The sequence below is a fragment of the Hordeum vulgare genome, chromosome 5H (genome assembly GCF_904849725.1).
Source record: "Hordeum vulgare subsp. vulgare chromosome 5H, MorexV3_pseudomolecules_assembly, whole genome shotgun sequence".
Lineage (NCBI taxonomy): Eukaryota > Viridiplantae > Streptophyta > Magnoliopsida > Poales > Poaceae > Hordeum > Hordeum vulgare.
This window is the reverse complement of record NC_058522.1, coordinates 471,531,277-471,545,500: the sequence shown is the minus strand read 5'-3', so window position 1 is coordinate 471,545,500 and position 14,224 is coordinate 471,531,277.

The following is a 14,224-nucleotide window of genomic DNA, read 5'->3' as shown; positions in this document are numbered from 1 at the left end:
ATGATGAATATCATCCGACAAATCACCGGCCCATTGCCTACGAGTTTGTCCCACTGCTGTTGTTACTTGCTTTGCTCTGCTACTGTTACTACTGTTGCTACTGCTGTTACTTGTTTTCCTCTGCTGCTGTTACTACTGTTGGTGCTACTGTTACTTGCTTTGTCCTGCTGCTGCTGCCAGTACTGTTACTTGCCGCTGCTATTACTTGCTACTGCTGCTACTTGCTACTGATGTTACTTGCTACTGCTGCTACTTGCTACTGCTGTTCCATGCCACTGTTGTTACTCGTTACACTGCTGCTACCTGCTACAATACTTTTTTCTCGCACCGTTGCCGGGAAAGAATATTTCCCGTCCACGGGCAACTTCTGGCGCCACTGATACGACAGTTAGGAATAGTCTGCCGTCAATAGATCGTTTCTGGCACCGTTGCTATCATACTACTTTTTTGCTGACACTTTGCTTGCAAACACTAATCTTTCAGGTGTGGTTGAATCTGACACATTCAACTGCTAATACTTGACAATATTCTTTCACTTCCCGTCGCGTGAACCAAAAAATTTGGGTTGAATACTCTACCCTCAAAAACTGCCGCGATCCCACGCGCTGGTGGGCCATTGCAAGACAATTGCTAATTGTTGAGCAACCGGGACAAGCTCTTTTCTGGCTCCGTTGCCGTGGAGGCATCAAGTCAGGAATAGTTGCACGTCAGCACTCACCCCCTTTTAATAGTATTGGATTCCCTATGGACTCAATAGTGATTTCTCACAAATATAAAATGAAGAGTCTTATAGCTTGAAGCTTGAGCCAATACTATTCCTGTCTTGCATCCAGGGGCATCTCCACATAAACCTTAAGCCATATCATCTTTTGAACTTTTCTGAAATATACTTGGAAAACACATTAGTCCAGTGATGCATATGTTGTGATCAATTACCAAAACCACCCTAGGGAGCAATTATGCTTTCACGCATACATAAAATATTCAAGTTAATATTTTCTACTAACTTTGGTGTAACCAAAATAATTACTTAAGGACTTGGGGTAAAAACATATTTTAGACATGAAACTTTGCAGCACTCATTTCAACTATGTTCAGATAAATTTGAGGTAAATTTGGACAAAGGATATTAATTACAAGCAAGGTGAAACACAAACAAAGTCCGATTGTATTGATGGACCCCAACTTTTTTAAACTAGAGAAGATTGTTCAACTTGTACAAACTAGCAGTCTAAAAAGAGAGAAATATGTTCATTCTCAATTCCACATTAATTAGAATAGAAATGAAAGACACTAATATAAGCAAGAGCTTACAACAAAGTATAACTAAAATATAATTTAACATATGTAACACTATATTTGTTTGCATATTAAAATCAGTAGTTGTCTGCTATGGAGCATCACTCATAAATTCGCATCTCATCCTAGAACTTCATATCAGCACATGACAAGACAAAAACATGGCATCAACAACAACATCAGCAACATACTGGTCCAGAAATGCAATATATAAGCCCAGCCGCAATTGATACTACAAGCCTACAACAGTTCAAAAGGACTAAGGGATTAAGGCGTCACTATGTAGAAATCCGCAAGTATACTAACAACTTAAACAGGTTGGCGATTTCATACACCAAACCAAGTTTTATGCATGAGTATTACCAATGCAGCATTACACATCGAGACCACCGTCATGATGTAAATGCCTAATTTAGGACTGAGTGTGTACATCACGAAACATGAAACATGGATGGCTAGTAGTAAAATAGCAATTTGATTCAGCCCAAAAGGATTGGGCTAATTATTCGAAATGACCTTGGGCAAATTATCACACCCGCTAAATAAGGCACTCGTGCATATTTGCATACATAATTAGCACAAAAGATGGTTTCAAATCAAAACAAGCTACAGATTCTAAATCCCAGAACAGAGAGGCTAACCATGCAACTACACCGAAGATGGCAATTAAGGAACCACCAAGGCAGAATCTACGAGTAAACTATGATCCTAAGCATGCTAATAGAAGCGCCTGTGTGCCGAGGGGAGTCAATCAACGAGGGTTCCACGGTGGGCAATAGAGGCTTACCCGCGGTGGTTGTACATGGTGTCAGCGACGGTGTCCGGAGCTTCGCTGGGGAGGGGTGAGAAGGACCGGTTGGCGGGCGACAATTGGTGTGGCAGCAGCGTAAACCCTAATTGCGAGAGAGGTGGGGATGGGTGGAGCGGGTTTTGTCCTACATGAGTAGCATACGACCGTCGTTGGTAGAGGGATAGAGAGTCAACATGGCCGGCACCCTGCTCGCCGCCGTGAAAGCCCACACCAAGAGAGGGGAATGGATGGATGGGATGGTCGTGTGCGGGGAGCGCAAGGGAGAGTGGATCTAGTAGTAGGCGATGTAGAGGCCGCAGATCCCCTCGAGGAAGAGCGGAGAGGTCGTCGACGATGCCCGAGCCCGAAATCCTAGCGCTGGCTGGCTTGTGGTGGATCTCCGTCCCGCGTGTTTGATACGTCCATTTTTGCATCATGAATTATTATTGATATATATGTTATTCTTGTCCATTATTCCCTATTATCGTACAATTCTATATCCTTTCTCTCTGAATATGCAATGTACATCACTAGGAGTGAAATATCTTGAAACTAGAATTCTGGACCAGGAAATTGAGAAAAAGACAGAAAAACAACTTGCTCCAAATGACCTAAAATTTCATGGAGAATTTTTCTAGAAAATTTAAGATTTATTAGGCCAGAAATATACCAGAGGGGAGCTATATGTTGTCCACAAGGCAATGTATTGTGTGCCCCTTGCTGGCCGTGATTCCCTGTGTGCCCCTTGCTGGCCCTCTAATGTCCCTCTTCTCCTAAATGGCGTGTATTGACCTAGACAAAAATCATAAGAAACCTTTCGGGAGGAAGCATCGTCATCTCGAGGCGGAAATCTGGTAGAGGCCCTTTTGCTCCCCGACAAAGAGATTCTGCGAGGGAAACTTCCCTCTAGGAGGGGGAAATCAAAGCCATCGTCATCACCAATGCTTCCTACTTCATGGTAGGACCAATCTTCATCAACATATTCACAAGCACCATCCCATCTCCAACCCTAGTTCATCTCTTGTATTCAATCTTTTTCTCAAAACATCATATTGGTACCTATGGGTCACTAGTTGTGTTGATTACATCGTGTAGTTGATGCATGTTCGATTACTTGGTGGAAGATATTATGTTCAGATCCTTAATTATTATTATGAAACCTCTGATCTTGAACATGTTGACGAGGAGTGAAAACTAACTATTGTTCCTGAGGACATGGGAGAAGTCTTGTTATAAGTAATCATATAAAGTCAGTATTCGTTCAATATTTTGATGATATGTATGTTGTTACTTCTCTTAGTGGTGTCATGTGAACATCGACTACATGACACTTCACCATGTTATGGGCCTAAGGGAAGTCATTGTGGAGTAACAAGTATATGATGGGTTCTGAGAGTGACAGAAGCTTAAACCCTAGTTTATGAGTTGCTTCGTGAGGGGCTCATTTGGATCCACAAGTTTAATGATATGGTTAGATTTATCTTAATTCATCTTTTGTGGTTGCGGATGCTTGCGAGAGATGGTAATCATAAATGGGTTGTTTGTTCAAGTAAGAACAACATGTTAGCAACGGTCCACCCACATATCAAATTGTTAATGTAGATAATGCGAATCAACTCAATATGATGAATATTACTAAACAGAAATTCCCATCTGCGTTTCAGAGCGCTTGCTTTATATAAGAGTACTTTCAGGCCTGTCCATTCCTATAAAAGGGATTCGGTTACCTTGGTTCACCTTTTCTACTTTTGTTACTTGTCACTTGTTACGAATTATCTTGCTACAAAACTATCTATTACGGTTACTTACGACACTTGGAGAGAATACCTTGCAGAAAACCGCTGATCCTTTCCTACAACTTCTCGTTGGGTTCGACATTCTTACTTATTGGAAGGACTACGATTGATCCCCTATACTTGTGGGTCATCACAACTCTTTTCTGGCACCGTTGCTGCGGAGTGAAGCTCCTTTGGTAAGTGGAAATTGGTAAGAAAACATTTTTGGCACGTGTTGAAATTTACTATTGACTGTCACTATGAACGGTCACCCTTTGAGTGGTTTGTTCAGGGCATATTTGCCTCAAACGGAAGTTGAGGAAAGTGTTCCTCAAACTACTGAACCTACTAAAAATAATTATTATGAGATTCCTTTCAGTATGGTTGAGAAACTATTGGCTAATCCTTATAACGGTTCGACTCATCCTGATTACCATTTGATATATGTCGATGAGATTTGTGGATTTTTTAAATTTTCAGGTCTACCCGGAGACATAGTTAAGAAGAAAGTTTTCCCTTTATCTTTGGAGGGGAAAGCATTAATGTGGTTGAGGCTATTTGATAATACTGGATCACGAAACTTGAATCGCTTGAAGCTGGAATGTCATGAGAAGTTTTATCCTATGCATCTAATTCATCATGATCGGAATTTTATTTATAATTCTGGCCTCACAAAGGATAAAGTAGCGCTCAAGCTTTGGGGAGGCTTAAATCTATGTTGCACACTTTCCCCAACCATGAGCTCTCAAGAGAATTGATTATACAATTTTTTTATGCTCGACTTTCTCATGATGATCAAACATTACTCGATTCCTGTGTTGTTGGTTCCTATATGAAGGAGACTATTGAGTTCAGATGGGATCTTCTAGAAAAGATTAAACCCAACTCTAAAGATTGGGAACTTGAGAAGGTAAAGAGTCAGGTATAAATCTTAATTTCGATTGCATTAAATGTTTTATGGAAACTCTTTCTTTCCATGAGTTTAGCAATAAATATGTTCTTGACTCTGAAATAGTAGCTACTTTGTGTGAATCTTTTGCGACCTATGTTGAGCTTTCCAAGGAGAAGTGGTTTAAATATCATCCTCCCTTTGAAAAATTACCTGAGGAACATGTTAAAATTAAGAAGGAAGAAATAATTGTTAACCATGTTGATCCAATTGTTCCTACTGCTTACATTGAGTAACCTCCTTTTCCTATTAGGATTAGGAAACATGCTAAGGCTACAAATGTGGTTAATAAAAGTTATGTTAGGACACCTAAACCTTCTAAACAAATAAATGTTGAGCCTAATGTTGTTATACTTAAAGATCTCCAAGTTCATAATATTGATGCACATGTTATTTACCTCTCTAATGAAGCTCCTAGAATTGCCAAACCTATTAGAAACAAGCGAATTGAAACCAATAAAAATAAACCAGTGGTAGGCATGCCTGTCATCTCAGTTAAAATTGGAGATCATTGCTATCGTGGCCTGTGTGATATTGGTGATAGTGTTAGTGTTATACCATTTAGATTATACCAAGAAATTATGCATGATATAGCACCCTCTGCGATTGAAGATATTGATGTCACTATTAAACTTGCAAAGCGTGATACTATTTCACCACCTAGGATTGTTAGAGATGCTGAAGTCTTGTGTGGAAAAGTCAAGTACCCCACTGATTTCTTAGCACTAAATTGGCGAACTTTCGAATCTCGGTGAGACCGATATATAGAACTCGGTGGCACCGAAAAGGTGACTAACGGTCAGATGGCCAAACTCGGTGGCACCAATACTCAAACTCGGTAATTCCGACTTTGTCTATCTTGGCAACAGAATGTTGGTCACACTGAACTCGGTAGCACCGATGCAGTTTCGGTTGCACCGATTTGGTGGGAATGGCTAGGGTTATGTCATAGGTTCAAACTCGGTGGGTCTAATGTGGCAATGTTGGTGACACCGAATTTGTGAATGTGGAACTTGACAGAGTGGATATATGGGAAAAATGATTGAGTGTTTTGGTGGCTAACTTTGAGTATTTGAGAAATCAGTTCATTTTACTACCTCACCTCCTTTTAATAGTATTGGCTTCCCTATGGACTCAATATGATTTCTCACAAATATAAAATGAAGAGTCTTCTAGCTTGAAGCTTGAGCCAATACGATTCCTTTCTTGCATCCAAGGGATCTCCACATAAACCTTAAGCCATATCATCTTTTGAACTTTTCTAAAATATACTTGGAAAACACATTAGTCCAATGATGCATATGTTGTGATCAATTACCAAAACCAGCCTAGGGAGCAATTGTGCTTTCACGCATACATAAAATATTCAAGTTAATATTCTCTACTAACTTTGATGTAACCAAAATAATTACTTAAGGACTTGGGGTAAAAATTTATTTTAGGCATGAAACTTTGCAGCGCTCATTTCAATTATGTTCAGATAAACTCGAGGTAAATTTGGACAAAGGATATTAATTACAAGCAAGGTGAAACACAAACAAAGTCCTATTGTATTGATGGACCCCAACTTGTTTAAACTAGAGAAGATTGTTCAACTTGTACAATCTAGTAGTCTAAAAAGAGAGAAATATGTTCATTCTCAATTCAACATTAATTAGAACAGAAATGAAAGACACTAATATAAGCAAGAGCTTACAACAAAGTATAACTAAAATATAATTTAACATATGTAACACCATATTTGTTTGCATATTAAAATCAGTAGTTGTCAGTTATGGAGCATCACTTATAAATTCGCATCTCATCCTAGAACTTCATTTCAGCACATGACAAGACAAAAACATGGCATCAACAACAACATCAGCAGCATACTGGTCCAGAAATGCAAAATATAAGCCCAGCTGCAATTGATACTACAAGCCTACAACAGTTCAAAAGGATTAAGGGATTAAGGCATCACTATGTAGAAATCCGCAAGTATACTAACAACTTAAACAGGTTGGCGATTTCATACACCAAACCAAGTTTTATGCATCAGTATTACCAATGCAGGATTACACATCGAGACCACTGTCATGATGTAAATGCCTAATTTAGGACCGAGTGTGTACATCACGAAACAGGAAACATGGATGGCTAGTAGTAAAATAGCAATTTGATTCAGCCCAAAAGGATTGGGCTAATTATTCGAAGTGACCTTGGGCAGATTATCACACCCGCTAAATAAGGCATGTCATGCATATTTGCATACATAATTAGCACAAAAGATGGGTTCAAATCAAAACAAGCTACAGATTCTAAATCCCAGAACAGAGATGCTAACCGTGCAATCTACACCGGAGATGGCAATTAAGGAACCACCAAGGCAGAATCTATGAGTAAACTATGATCCTAAAGAGGCTAATAGAAGCGCCAGTGTGCCGAGGGGAGTCAATCAACGAGGGTTCCACGGCGAGCAAGAGAGGCTTACCCGCGGTGGTCGTACATGGCGTCACTGACGGTGTCCGGAGCTTCGCTGGGGAGGGGTGAGAAGGACCGGTCGGCGGGCGAGAAGATTGGTGTGGCGGCGGCGTAAATCCTAATTGCAAGAGAGGTGGGGATGGGTGGAGCGTGTTTTTTCCTACATCAGTAGCATACAACCATTGTTGGTAGAGGGATAGAGGGTCAACCTGACCGGCACCCTGCTCGCCGCCGTAAAGGCCCACATCGAGAGAGGGGAATGGATGGATGGGATGGTCGTGTGCGGGGAGTGCAAGGGAGAGTGGATCTAGTAGTAGGCGATGTAGAGGCCGCAGATCCCCTCGAGGAAGAGCGGAGACGTCGTCGACGATGCCCGAGCCCGAAATCCTAATGCTGGCTAGCTTGTGGTGGATCTCCCTCCCTCGTGTTTGATACATCCATTTTGCATCATGAATTATTATTGATATATATGTTATTCTTGCCCATTATTCCCTATTATCATACAATTCTATGTCCTTTCTCTCTGAATATGCAAGGTACATCACTAGGAGTGAAATATCTTGAAACTAGAATTCTGGACCAGGAATTGAGAAAAAGACAGAAAAACAACTTGCTCCAAATGACGTGAAATTTCATGGAGAATTTTTCTGGAAAATTTAAGATTTATTGGTCCAGAAATATACCAGAGGGGAGCCATATGTTGTCCACAAGGCAATGTATTGTGTGCCCCTTGCTGGCCCTGATGCCTTGTGTGCCCCTTGCGGGCCCTCTAATGTCCCTCTTCTCCTAAATGGCGTGTATTGACCTAGAAAAAAATCATAAGAAACCTTTCGGGACGAAGCATCGTCATCTCGAGTCGGAAATCTGGTAGAGGCCCTTTTGTCCCCGACAGAGAGATTCTGCGAGGGAAACTTCCCTTTGGGAGGGGGTAATCAAAGCCATCGTCATCACTGATACGTCTCCAACGTATCTATAATTTTTTATGGTTTCATGCTATTATCTTGTCAAACTTTGGATGTTTTGCATGCCTTTTATATAATTTTTGGGACTAACTTATTAACTCAGTGCCAAGTGCTAGTTCATGTTTTTTCCATGTTTTTGACCCCTTTCAGAGGAGATTTTGAAACGGAGTCCAAACGGAATAAAATCCCCGAAAAGATTTTTTCCGTAACAGAAGAAGATCGGGAGACTTGAGAGCCAAGGCAGGGGGTCACCAGGGGCCCCACAAGCCCCCACACCGCGTCCAGGGGGAGGCCGGGGCCCATAGGCTTGTGGCCCCCTGGACCTCCTTTGCCCTAGGTTTTGCGCCTATATATCCCCAAAAATTCCACAAAAAATCAGTAGATCATCGAAAGTACTTTTCCGCCGCCGCAAGCTTCTGTCTCCGGAAGATCCCATCTGGGGCACGTTCTGGTGCCCTGTTGGTGGGGAGATTCAGATACGGAGGGCTTCTTCATCAACACCATGACCTCTCCGATGATGCGTGAGTAGTTCACCATAGACCTACGGGTCCATAACTAGTAACTAGATGGCTTCTTCTCTCTCTTGCATCTTCAATACAAAGTTCTCCATGATCTTCATGGAGATCTATCCGATAAATCTTGTTTTGCGGTGTGTTTGTCGAGATCCGATGAATTGTGGATTTATGATCAGATTATCTATGAATCTTATTTGAGTTTCTTCTGATCTCTCTTACGCATGATTACATATCCTTATAATTCTCTTTGAGTTGTGGGTTTTGTTTGGCCAACTAGATCTATGATTCGTGCAATGGGAGAAGTGCTTGTTTTGGGTTCATACCGTGCAGTGACCTCACCCAGTGACAGAAGGGGTAGCGAGGCACGCATCGTGCTGTTGCTATCAAGGGTAAAAAGATGGGGTTTTCATCATTGGTTTGAGATTATCCCTCTACATCATGTCATCTTGCTTAAGGTGTTACTCTGTTCGTCATGAACTAAATACACTAGATGCATGCTGGATAGCGGTCGATGTGTGGAGTAATAGTAGTAGATGCAGAAAGTATCGGTCTACTTGTCTCGGACATGATGCTTATATGTATGATCATTGCCTTAGATATCGTCATGACTTTGCGTGGTTCTATCAATTTCTCGACAGTAATTTGTTCACCCACCGTGATATTTGCTATTTTGAGAGAAGCCTCTAGTGAACACTATGGCCCCCGGGTCTACTCCACACCATATTTTCAACCTTACACTTTTTACTTCGTTGCACTTTCCGTCTTCAGATCTCACTTTGCAAACAATCTTGAAGGGGTTGACAACCCCTTTGAAGCGTTGGGTGCAAGCTCGTTTGTGTTTGCGCAGGTACTCTGGACTTGACGAGACTCTCCTACTAGACCGATACCTTGGATCTCAAACCGAGGGAAATACTTACTGCTCCTTTGCTGCATCACCCTTTCCTCTTCAAGGGAAAAACCAACGCAAGCAAGTCTCCGTCAACGTCTCAATTTCTGGCGCTGTTGTTTGAGAAGTAGCAATCACCAATGCTTCCTCCTTAGTGGTAGGACCAATCTTCATCAACATATTCACAGGCCCATCTCATCTCCAACCCTAGTTCATCTCTTGTATTCAATCTTTTTCTCAAAACATCAGATTGGTACCTATGGGTCACTAGTTGTGTTGATTATATCGTGTAGTTGATGCTTGTTGGATTACTTGGTGGAAGATATTATGTTCAGATCCTTAATTATTATTATGACACCTCTGATCTTGAACAATTTGATGAGGTGTGAATACTAACTATTGTTCCTGAGGACATGGGAGAAGTCTTGTTATAAGTAATCATATAAAGTCAGTATTCGTTCAATATTTTGATGATATGTATGTTGTTACTTCTCTTAGTGGTGTCATGTGAACGTCGACTACATGACACTTCACCATGTTATGGGCCTAAGGGAAGTCATTGTGGAGTAACAAGTATATGATGGGTTGCGAGAGTGACAGAAGCTTAAACCCTAGTTTATGAGTTGCTTCTTGAGGGGCTCATTTGGATCCACAAGTTTAATGATATGGTTAGATTTATCTTAATTCTTCTTTTGTGGTTGCGGATGCTTGCGAGAGATGGTGATCATAAATGGGTTGTTTGTTCAAGTAAGACCAACATGTTAGCACCGGTCCACCCGCATATCAAATTGTTAATGTAGATAACGCGAATCAACTCAATATGATGAATATTACTAAACAGAAATTCCCATGTGCGCTTCGGAGCGCTTGCTTTATATAAGAGTACTTTCAGGCCTGTCCTTTCCTATAAAAGGGATTGGGTTACCTTGGTTCACCTTTTCTACTTTTGTTACTTGTCACTTGTTACGAATTATCTTGCTACAAAATTATCTATTACGGTTACTTACGACACTTGGAGAGAATACCTTGCAGAAAACCGTTGATCCTTTCCTACTACTCGTCGTTGGGTTCGGCATTCTTACTTATTGAAAGGACTACGATTGATCCCCTATACTTGTGGGTCATCACGACTCTTTTATGGCGCCGTTGCTAGGGAGTGAAGCTCCTTTGGTAAGTGGAAATTGGTAAGAAAACATTTTTGGCACGTGCTAAAATTTACTATTGACTGTCACTATGAACAGTCACCCGTTGAGTTGCTTGTTCGGGGCATATTTTCCTCGAAAGGAAGTTGAGGAAAGTGTTCCTCAAACTACCGAACCTATTAAAAATATTTATTATGAGATTCCTTTCAGTATGGTTAAGAAACTATTGGCTAATCCTTATAACGGTTCGACTCATCCTGATTACCATTTGATATATGTCGATGAGATTTGTGGATTTTTGAAGTTTTCAGGTCTACCCGGAGACATAGTTAAGAAGAAAGTTTTCCCTTTATATTTGGAGGGGAAAGCATTAATGTGGTTGAGGCTATTGGATAATATTGGATCACGAAACTTGAATCGCTTGAAGCTAGAATGTCATGAGAAGTTTTATCCTATGCATCTAATTCATCATGATCGGAATTTTATTTATAATTGTGGCCTCACAAAGGATAAATAGCGCTCAAGCTTTGGGGAGGCTTAAATCTATGTTGCACACTTTCCCCAACCATGAGCTCTCAAGAGAATTGATTATACAATTTTTTTATGCTCGACTTTCTCATGATGATCAAACATTACTCGATTCCTGTGTTGTTGGTTCCTATATGAAGGAGACTATTGAATTCAGATGGGATCTTCTAGAAAATATTAAACCCAACTCTAAAGATTGGGAACTCGACGAAGGTAAAGAGTCAGGTATAAATCTTAATTTCGGTTGCATTAAATGTTTTATGGAAACTATTTCTTTCCATGAGTTTAGCAATAAATATGTTCTTGACTCTGAGATAGTAGCTACTTTGTGTGAATCTTTTGCTACCTATGTTGAGCTTTCCAAGGAGAAGTGGTTTAAATATCATCCTCCCATTGAAAAACTACCTAAGGAACATGTTAAAATTAAGAAGGAAGAAATAATTGTTAACCATGTTGATCCAATTGTTCCTACTGCTTACATTGAGTAACCTCCTTTTCCTGTTAGGATTAGGAAACATGCTAAGGCTACAAATGTGGTTAATAGAAGTTATGTTAGGACACCTAAACCTTCTGAACAAATAAATGTTGAGCCTAATGTTGTTATGTTGAGCCTAATGTTGTTATACTTAAAGATCTCCAAGTTGATAATATTGATGGACATGTTATTTACCTCTCTAATGAAGCTCCTAGAATTGCCAAACCTATTAGAAACAAGCGAATTGAACCCGATAAAAATAAACCAGTGGTAGGCATGCCTGTCATCTCAGTTAAAATTGGAGATCATTGCTATCGTGGCATGTGTGATATTGGTGATAGTGTTAGTGCTATACCATTTAGATTATACCAAGAAATTATGCATGATATAGCACCCTCTACGATTGAAGATATTGATGTCACTATTAAACTTGCAAACCGTGATACTATTTCACCACGTGGGATTGTTAGAGATGTTGAAGTCTTGTGTGGAAAAGTCAACTACCCCACTGATTTCTTAGTACTTGGTTCAGAACAAGATAATTTTTGTCCCATCATATTTAGTAGACCTTTCTTGAATACTGTTAATGCGGAAATTAATTATGCTACTCAGACGGTCAAACTGAGCTTTGGTGATATGTGTGATGAGTTTAATTTCTCCAAGTTTAGTAAATAGACACATGAAAAAGAATTGCCTAATAAGGATGAAATAATTAGTCTTGCTTCTATTGTTGTGCCTCCTACCGATCCACTAGAACAATATTTGCTAGACCATGAGAATGATAAGCATCTGAATGAAAGGAATGAAATAGATAGCATATTCCTTGATCAACAACATATCCTTAAGCACAACCTACCCATTGACATTTTAGGGGATCCCCCATCACCCAAGGGAGATCCCGTGTTTGAGCTTAAGACTTTACCAGATACTTTGAAATATGCATACCTTGGTGAAAAAAAGATATACCATGTTATTATAACTTCTAACATTTCATAGCATGAAGCAAAGAGATGACTCAAAACTGTAAGGAAGCACATGGCTGCTATTGGTTATACTCTTGATGATCTTAAGGGCATAAGCCCCACTCTCTGTCAGCACAAGATTAATATGGAATCGGATGCTAAACCAATCGTTGATCATCAGAACCATCTCAACCCTAAGATGAAAGAGGTGGTAAGAACTTAAATACTAAAACTTCTCGAGGCAGGTATAATTTATCCTATTGCCGATACTAGATGGGTAAGTCATGTTCATTGTGTTCCTTTGAAAGGTGGTATAATTATTGTTCCTAATGAAAAAATGAACTTATTCCACAAAGTATAGTAACTAGTTATAGGATGGTAATTGATTTTTAGGAAATTGAATAAAGCTACTAGAAAAGATCATTACCCCTTGGCTTTTATTGATCAAATGTTAGAAAGATTATCTAAGGACACACACTTTTGCGTTCTTGATGGATATTCTGGTATCTTTCAAATACCTCTGTCAAAAGAGGACCAAGATAAAACTACCTTTACATGCCCTTTTGGAACTTATGCTTATAGGCGTATGCCTTTTGGTATATGCAATGCACCTACTACATGTCAAACATGTATGACTCGTGTATTCTCTAGCTTTTGTGAAAAGATTGTTGAGGTTTTCATGGATACTTTTTTCGTTTATGGGATTTCTTTTGATGATTGTTGAGCAACCTTGATCGAGTTTTGCAAAAACGTGAGGAAACCAATCTTGTCTTGAATTGGGAGAAGTACCACTTTATGGTAAATGAAGATATAATACTTGGGCATAAAATTTCCGAACGGGGTATTGAGGTAGATAAGGCCAAAGGTGACGCAATAGAGAAAATTCCATGCCCAAAAGATATCAAAGGTATAAGAAGTTTCCTCGGTCATTTTGTTTTCTATAAGCGTTTCATTAATAATTTCTCAAAGATTTCTAGGCCATTAACTATTCTTCTTCAAAAAGATGTTCCTTTTGTTTTTTATGATGATTGTGTAGAAGCCTTTGAAATACTTAAGAAAGCCAACACATAGCATAAGTAGTTCCTTGCAATTTTATCATATTGGAAACATAGAGAGGTGAAGCTTTGGTTCATCTCTCATAATAATTGCAAGTAGGATCAACAAACACATGCATATTATATCCATCAAAATCATCATGTGTAGTGGTAAAACGTAACCCATCAATATAATTCTTAATAAGTGCAAACTTCTCCCATATGATGTAGTTGTGAGAATTCAAAAAAATAATAGAACTATCATGTATGGGTGCAATAGCAACAATTTCATGCTAACATACAACATACACCTACTTGCATAGGATTTGCGTCTCTTACTTGAAACGATTACACAACATAATCAATCCAAACTACTGAAGAATGGCAATGGATATACACATCCAAGCTCGAAGTACAATTGTAAGTGACCACATCGTTTCTTTTTGT